Source organism: Saccostrea echinata, unplaced genomic scaffold (assembly GCF_033153115.1).
Source record: "Saccostrea echinata isolate AGI-Se365-2 ecotype Australia unplaced genomic scaffold, CSIRO_AGI_Sech_v1 ptg000004l, whole genome shotgun sequence".
Lineage (NCBI taxonomy): Eukaryota > Metazoa > Mollusca > Bivalvia > Ostreida > Ostreidae > Saccostrea > Saccostrea echinata.
This window is the reverse complement of record NW_026889753.1, coordinates 12,252,669-12,261,734: the sequence shown is the minus strand read 5'-3', so window position 1 is coordinate 12,261,734 and position 9,066 is coordinate 12,252,669.

Here is a 9,066-nt window from a genome sequence, read left to right as displayed (position 1 = left end):
TTTACTGTAAAATTCAACTCGTAAATGTGCATACTTGTCATTGGCAAAAAGCAAACTTGGTTTGTTAAAAAAACCCATTCTGATTCTACATACAAGTAATCCGCAGTTGATATTAAAAAGATGCGTGAATTTCTACCTGCTAATATCTATGGTTTTCAGAGACCAAATATTCCAACAATCTGTTGGAATTTCCATGGGTAGCTATTGTGCACTCAATTCGATATTTAGATATATCGACGACGTTTTATTAATAAACATTTATTTCCATTCCTGTGTTGTTTCGGTATATCCCATTGAACTCGAAATAAAAGACGCCACAGAGTGACACATCTGTTTCATATTTCGATGGCAAACAGACAAAAAAAAAACTTGATTATAAACGTGATGACTTCAGCTTTTCTATCGTCAACGTCTTTTACTTATGTAGCAATATACAATTATCATCTACGTATGGAGTTTATGTCTCCCAGTTTATTCGATACGCAAGAGCATGTTCTACGTACGAAATATTTCTAAAACTAGGCAGGCTATTGACAAAAAAGATGATAATACAAGGATATCAACAATCTCGTTTAAAGTAAGCATTTTGCATATTTTATGCAATGACCTTGTTTGCGAATACAATCTGTCGTTAGTTAGAATGTTGACATACAAATTGTTAGGCTATTATTTTCACACTGAATTATGTACAAATTTTTTGTTTACCCGATCTTGACAAGGAGCGCATGGCGGGTGTGACCGACTGGCAGGGGATGCTTACTTCATCAGGACACCTCATCCCACATATGTTTTCAGAGGTCCGTGTTTGCTCTGCTCATAAATTGTATCGTTTATATCGACTTGAATGATTCATTGTATGATGTTTTACGTCCCATTCGAGAATGTTTCACTCATATAAAGATGTACTGGCTAAGGACCTCGAATTAAGACCTATACTCGGTACTCACGGCCTTTAAGCTGTTACGGTTCGTTGCAACACCTACCTTGATACCTCGGTTGTTAAGATGTCATCCGAGAGACCCGTGAATTTCACTTCTAATGCCGGGCGCTTGGAGAAAGAACAGTCACTACCAATGCTTACATCTTATGTTTGACGCAGCTCGGCGAACGAAAGTCGAACCCAGACCTCCCGATCGCAAAGCGAACGCCCTACCACTAGGCTACCGTGAGCGGTTCATGGATTTTTGAGAATGATCACTGTTCATTATTTTCACATATAATTTATAAAATAATACAGGGAACTGGACATTTACAGATAAAATGAATTTTATACTGGCCTGCCTTTGGTACACAGTTTTGCAAAAAAATCCTTCTCTTTTTGAAATAGAAAATTCTCATGATTATTTTAAAAAAAAAATCAATATTTCTAGCTACCGGATATCTTTCATTAAAATGTAGATTTCAAACGTCAGAAACGTTCTGATAAATTAAATGTTACGGTAACACTTTAATACATTGAATAATATAAATGCATTGAAAAAATATGTTTTAAAAACGTTTGACATAACTTTCACATTTAGGTCTTTTTAGTCTCCTTGACGTGTACATTCGACCATGAAACTTTCAAATCACGTTTGTATGAAGAACTGTCAAGAATACTTTCCGTCACTTATGACAGAAGTAATTCATCTTGTATCTATGTCAACTGTCGAAAAAATAAAAATGAAACTATTTTTACTTGTTTATCAACAAATAGAATGATACTTGTGTTACTCGCAAAAGGATCCTGGGTGGTCAGTCCAATCTTCTTCATATACAAGTATTAAGTTAAGATGCTTTAAGATTTTTTGACCTGAAGCGTTCTTGGAGCACTGAAGGCCTTTGCCGAAGACAGCCATCTATGTCAACAGACATATGCTTCTCCATGACCCAAGTCTGCTAGTGATCTCTACCGCGAAGATGCTATGGTGATATACACTGTACATTGATCTTAAGTGAAGAACAAGTTTGATATATCATGATTCGATTCCACTTAGGTTGAAACTTTCCGAGCTTCCTAATTAGACTAAGGTGATTAGTTTCCGATGTCTGCAACCTCTGATATTTCTTCCTCTTTTGATCTATTTCTGGCCAGACAATCAATCTACACCTGACGTACTTTCCACTTCATTTTCCGATGACCAGTACGGGTTACTATGGTATCTTCCTTGGCGGAATGATTCAATAACATAATCTGATTTAGATTATTCAATACGCAAGAGCATGCTCTACTCAAGAACAATTTCTAAAACGAGATAAGCTATTGACAAATAAGTTGATGTTACAAGGATATCAATAGTCCCGTTTAAAGTCAACATTTCGTAAATTCTATGGTCGATACAAAGACCTTGTAAGTAAATAGAATCAATTGTTACATCGAATGTTGACTGACGTTTTCATACAAATTGCTAGACCATTATTTTCACTCTGAATTGTCTACCGATTTTTCCGTTTGCCCGATCATGACAAGGAGCACACGGCAGATGTGACCGGTCAACAGGGGATGTTTTCTCCTCCATATGCATGTCACCTGATCCTACCACTGATGTTTAAGACGTCCGTGTTTTCTGTGCTCCATATTTGTATCATTCCAATGGACTTTTGTCCTTGATTACTGTTCTTTATCTTCATTTTTTTCATATTGTAATTATGTAAATGGTTTTTTTACCCCTACCTCTCTAACTATACTTTCTTATAGATCTAATGGGCATAAGCACTCTCCACTTGCAGCTTTATAATGTCAAGTTTAAGTTTGTAAATATTTTATCGATGAAGTCTGTATTCATACTTGCAAAGCTGTATAACAACTCTTGTGATCCTTGAACTATCTCTTTTTTGTCCTTTTGGATGCCATTACGTCATTAAGATGTGGGTGATAGATCGACTTTGAAAAGAGGAATGCCAAAGGCAGGAAAAGGGATGAAAACGAGTGGCTTTATTATATTTTTTCTGCTTTATGCACGTCTATCAAGTTTTATCTAGAGGTATGGATACAGTATCTGAGGTTAAAATATAAGTAATAAATAATGTGTGAGCTTATGCAAATTATCACACGTTCCAATGTCGGTTTTCATCTCTCACCATAAAATTGACTACTGTAGATAACTTAATTTTCGCGACACTTTATTTTTGCAAGAAAGTCATTAACTCTTCATTAGAGAGACAAAATTTTCATGAATTGTGGCTATTGCTGTCTTTAATCTTTATGAATACTTATATAGGCGAGAATGAAATTTTCGTGAGCACACTGTTTCGTACGGAAGCCGGTAGGTGCCAGGTAGAAAAATATTTTATCTGGCGGCCGCCAGATAACTTTCTGGCGGCCGCCAGATAAATAACTGGCGGCCGCCAGAAACTTATCTGGCGGCCGCCAAATGATTTTCTGGCGGCCGCCAGATAAAAAGATCTGGCGGCCGCCAGATAAGTTATCTGGCGGCCGCCAGAAATTATCTGGCGGCCGCCAAATAATTATGTGGCGGCCGCCAGATAACTTTCTGGCGGCCGCCAGATAACTTATCTGGCGGCCGCCAGAAAGTTATCTGGCGGCCGCCACATAATTTCTGGCGGCCGCCAGATAATTATTTAGCGGCCGCCAGATAATTTTTCTGGCGGCCGCCAGATCTTTTTATCTGGCGGCCGCCAGAAAATTATTTGGCGGCCGCCAGATAAAATATTTTTTCTACCTGGCACCAACCGGCTTCCGTAGTTTCGCGTAATTACGAGAAAATAAAGTTATCACGAATAAAAAGTGGTTTACAGTATTTTTCGTTGATTATAAACATTGAACCAGCGTAAATATGGCTTTGTAGTGAGCAGGGATGGGGTCAATTACATAGGAAAGTAATTAATTAAATTACAATTACTTGCCCAAAACCTTCAATTAAATTACCATTTCCATTACAGGGATTTGGAAATGTAATTAATTAAATTACAATTACTTTGCAAATGTAATTAATTAAATTACAAATTACATTTAGAAACTTATTAAAAATACGGTCATGAACTTTCCTTTATATTCATATCAGATTCAGTTACTTTTTTTACATTAACATTGTTTAAATGCTAATGAAATTCTTAATTATTGTGTTCCCTAACCTACATCTATCGGGTTTACAGATTTTCCTGCCACGAAGATATTTTCCACTGGGGCATTTGTGATAGGAATATATAGATACTGACTAGTAGCAAGTTAACTCATGTTTTACTTTAAATCATGTGTTACATTTCTAAGCTTTCTGATATATTTATGCAAAACAATGAATTCATCATGTTTCATCATGTTTCTTTTTTCATCTTCCTAAATAAAATTTAAATTTTGGTATTTGACATATTGTGTGTCAAACTACCATAAATTTTAAGAACCCCCTATACACTGCACACTAAAGAGTTCTAATTTTGTGGTATTTTTATGCAGATAGAGTGATCTGCCCTTTGATCAAGAATAAAATAAATTGAAATGTACAATTCATTACTTAATTTTTGATCAAATCAAGCATTCATAACACTTTAATAGGCCAAGATAAATAGATAGAACACTTCATTTGCAGGTATTTTGCCCACTTAAGTAAACAACTGTGATTTATGTTCATCAGTACTTCATTGTCTTTGAACATTTTTCCTGGGGGTAAATGCAAGGCCCTCTATGTTGAAAATTTGATAGATAAGCTCAATGGTTACACCTTTACACACTATAATTTTCTCAATGTCCAAAAAATATTTTCCTCTAGTGTATAGAGGGTCCTTAAGTCAACATGTGTATAAAACTACCAATAAGTAAAGTCAAAATGTGTCTGAAATATCTATTTAGATTCAGTGTCAATATCTACATGACCTTAGGGCACTAATTAGCACCTGTTAATCACTTCTAACACAAGCTGTAGATATGGCAAACAAAGGATTAGAAGCCATTGGACTAGGTATTTTAAGTGTCAATTCAAAAACAACTTAATCAAAATTATTAATTTTATTTGTACATTATACGTAGAGAGATTAATTTGATTCAAAAGTTTAAAGAAAATGCATAAGAGGAAACAGCAATTCACTAAAAATTGGAAATATGTGAATTCCTTTTAAAAGAATTATTATAAAATATTTGTCAAAACGATAAGTTAACCTTTACTAGTGAGCTAATATGAGTAGATAATCTGATGCCGTGGACTTATAAAATGGTTGAAGTCCTAAATATCTCGGGGAGGGGGGGGGGGGGAATCACCAACAGATGTAGGGGAAGACTCTAGTTTCTGTGCAGATACTGCAGAAAACTTTCACAGTAGAAAAGGTCATCAGTTCTGATGAAATTTTTGATAGGAATTTACAATATTGATTGGAATCTTCCTAACCATGGGATGAAACTGAAAAGTGATTTTTCCCAATTGAATAAAGGATCTCAACTTACAATAAACGCAGTATCTAGTTTCAAATTCTTACTAGCCAGTTTTTCCTCTTAGATTAGATCCTTAAAGGTTTCATGATTATAGAATTTTTCACAGGCCTATATGCGGTGATTACATGGTGTTACTGTTTGTGTCATTGGTTTCTTTCAAAAAGCTTTTTAATGTCTGAAGTAGGAAGCCTAAGGGTGGATCCCTTTAATCAATAAAATATCTTTGCATGCATTGGAATATGACAATGTTGGAGATTTCGGCGAAAAAGTGTGGGTATATGTTCTATATGCATTAATAAGGTGTGGCCAAAGCACCTCTAAGTTCTTACCTTTTCATGAGGCCGATCGCAGTATTAATTCTATGTACATAGCTATCTGGCAAGTTTAATCATAGTGCATATGGACTACTTTCTTCCTTCGCATGCTTCCTTGAATTTTTTCCTTTCCTGTAATATGCATTTTGTTTTCCCCTTTAGGTTCAAAGATTGAGGAGAAATAATATTAATCTGAAGAAGAAGAACTTATTCTACTTTAGCCATTTGATGAACTGGGGTGTCATGTAGGTGTGCTCTGAGCAGTTCAAGAATCTTGATATTCCTTTTAAAAAAATCTGGACATTCCTTTCTATAACGATGTTTCCTTTACAAGGAAAGAAATCTTCTCTTTTAGCAAAGAGGAGCGAGATGGTACGAGAATAGTTTATAATAGAACAGTTAATTTTCTCCTCAAAATTATATTTAATCCGCTCCTCTTGATGTACGACACTAATAATGACTGTCTTTCAACTGATCTTACTCTCCTTTTGGATTAATTTTCAAGACTTTCTTCCCTCTAATTGAAGGTCGTGAACAGCATGGACTCGAGAGACAAAGATCGAGGGCCCTCTTCCTGGTTCTCCTAAATGCCTTGTACATTGTATAGACGCTCTCAACTTTTTGCAAGCTCTGTCATCTTTGTTTATCAATCCTCTTTGGTGTGTTTATCTTGCTTTAAATATTTCATTTTCTCTCTTGTAGTGCGTCTCCGGTCCAAAGTTCAAACAGGAGTGGTTATTCCTTGTCTTCCAATACAACTGTTCCGTTTTTTTTTCACTTTACCTTTCTGAATATCTCTATACCCATGCGCCCACTGCATTTAATCCCGTTCAGCAATCAATGTGATTTGTTTTCCAAAGATTCTAAGATGGGAAAGCACATGTGGATTCACATTTCCAATAACATCAAAACTTACGACTTTTCAACTCTATATACAACCATTCCCCACGATAAATTAAAGTCCAGGCTTTTTGACATCATTTACAGCTGCTTTTTTCAATAAAAATGGAACTTGTTAATTTACTTACCTTGTCATTGGTCATTTGCAAAATTATTTTGTTAAAAAAACATTCTGATTGTACACACAAGTAGTCTGAAGTTGATATTAAAAAGATGCTTGAGTTTTGATTGACAATATCTATTTGGTTTTTGGAGACCAGGTCTTCCAACAATCTGTTGCAATTCCCATGGGCACCAATTGCGCCCCGTTATTAGCAGACCTATTTTTGTATTCATATGAAGCAGAATTTATTCAATGGGAACCTATAAACAACAAAGCTTTATATAAACGTGATGACTTTATTTTTTTTCCATTGTCAACTTCCTTTACTTGTGCAGCCATATACCATTATCACCTGCATACGGGTTTATACATGTATCTCTCAGTTGATTCGATATGCAAGAGCATGCTCTACGTATAAAAAATTTCTAAAACGAGTTAAATTATTGACAAACAAGTTGATAAAACAAGAATATCAGCAGTTTCGTTTAAAGTCATCATTTCGTAAGTTCTATGGTCGATTCAATGACCTTGTCAGCAAATACAATCTATCATCAAGTCATAAAGCTGACTGAGGTTTTCATGCTGATTGTTATTAGGCCATTATTTATACACTGAATTGTCTACGGATTTTTCCGTTATTTCCCGATCATGACAAGGATCATATGGCAGGTGTGACTGGTCGACAGGGGACGCTTACTCGTCCATGGCACCTTATCCCACCTCTGATGTTTTAGAGGTCCGTGTATGTTCTGCTCCTGATTTGTATTGTTTAAATGGACTTTTGAGCTTGAATACTGTAAATTATCTCCATCTATTTCATGTTAACATAAAATTAATTGGCAAAAAGTCCCAATCTTAATAACTCTTTTTTTTTTTAAATTCCACTTGCTGCAATACCCTGTATGACTATTCATGACACCGTTTGTTACTTTTTTAGTTAGTATTCAAGAGTATATGAATATTGGATAAAATAGTTACTTTTGTTTCAGGCAGTGAATATGAGAAATTTGATCTGTGTGTTATGCAACGTTTATACTCAACATATTTAATGCTTAACTATATAGTCACTCATGATGTAACAAATTACAAAGACCTAAGACAAGGTAGGGGTTGGCGTGTACTATTTTCTAATCATCTTAATATAGTAAGTGGAACTCTTTTTTTTTTAAATCACAGAATAGTTATGTTTGTTAATATGTTAAAAGACATAATTTAATGTTTGAGAAAGGTGTATGACAAGAAAAATAAATTTCACAGGATTCGAACTTTTTCAAAACCTCTTGGGTATGGCGAAAAAATGACAGCCTTGTCCATTGCGCTAAGAAATCTTGCCTGAGTGGCTTTATTTAAAGTGTTTGTTCAAGCACATAATTTTTCCCCAGAAAAGTTTCAATTTCAATTACCGTTCTGGTGGAATTACTGCCAACTTTTCATTTTCAATTTTACGTACAATACTTGTAAAATTACTGCTAACACTACCAATGTCCTCAATCGAGACCATTCTCATCATGCTTTTCGATCGCTCACTCGGTACACTCTCAGAATGGGGGGGGGGTTCCAAAGTGGTGATCAGTCACTGCGTATTGTGTAGCCAAGTACATTGTAATTTACCATGTGAAAAAGGGGATGCTGTTGCATCCTGTGAAAATGTGTTGTAACATTGCTATCTTCCCAAACAAGAGGAAATCAAATGTTTCTGACCGGTTCCACCTATGCATAGTTGTTGGTAACACTTCTACACTGATCTAAGAAGGAAATGTAGTTGGTAGTATGGATACTGCCACACTTCTGACCATTTAAGGGATCGTTGCTCCAATTCCCATCTGAACCATGCATCCCGGCTCCCTAAATCAACTGTATTTGCTTAGAACTCTGTTTTCTTTCTCTGCTTTTTACCTCTCTTAAAACAAATCTTCTAGTAGTAGCTTTTTCAATCATTATTCGGCTCTTCTAAAGTCATTACAAGTCGTGTTTTACCCAATTTGTTTTTCTTTAACTATCGATGTTAATGGTTGCTGCAACGTTCCACCTATATTAGGTCATCCATGAACCCTCGACTTGGTGATTGCCTGATGTTGGTTGATGTTTTGGACCTTTAGTTTCCATCCAGATTTTATTATCATGTTCATCCCCATGACAAACAAGATAACAAAGATAGTACATCCCATACCTACCTACCTAGTCCTTGTTGCACCTGAAGGCACATAGTGCAAGGACTAGGGATTTCCATTCTTCTCTGTTCTTGGCTATCCTTTCCGCGTAAGATTTATGTCTTTCAGCTCATAGTTACTCACATCCCATTGCTACTCCTTTCTGTAATTTCTACCATGCTGTCGTAAATGTGATTGTCGTAAACCGCAGCTCAAATCAACTGAAATAGCATCTTA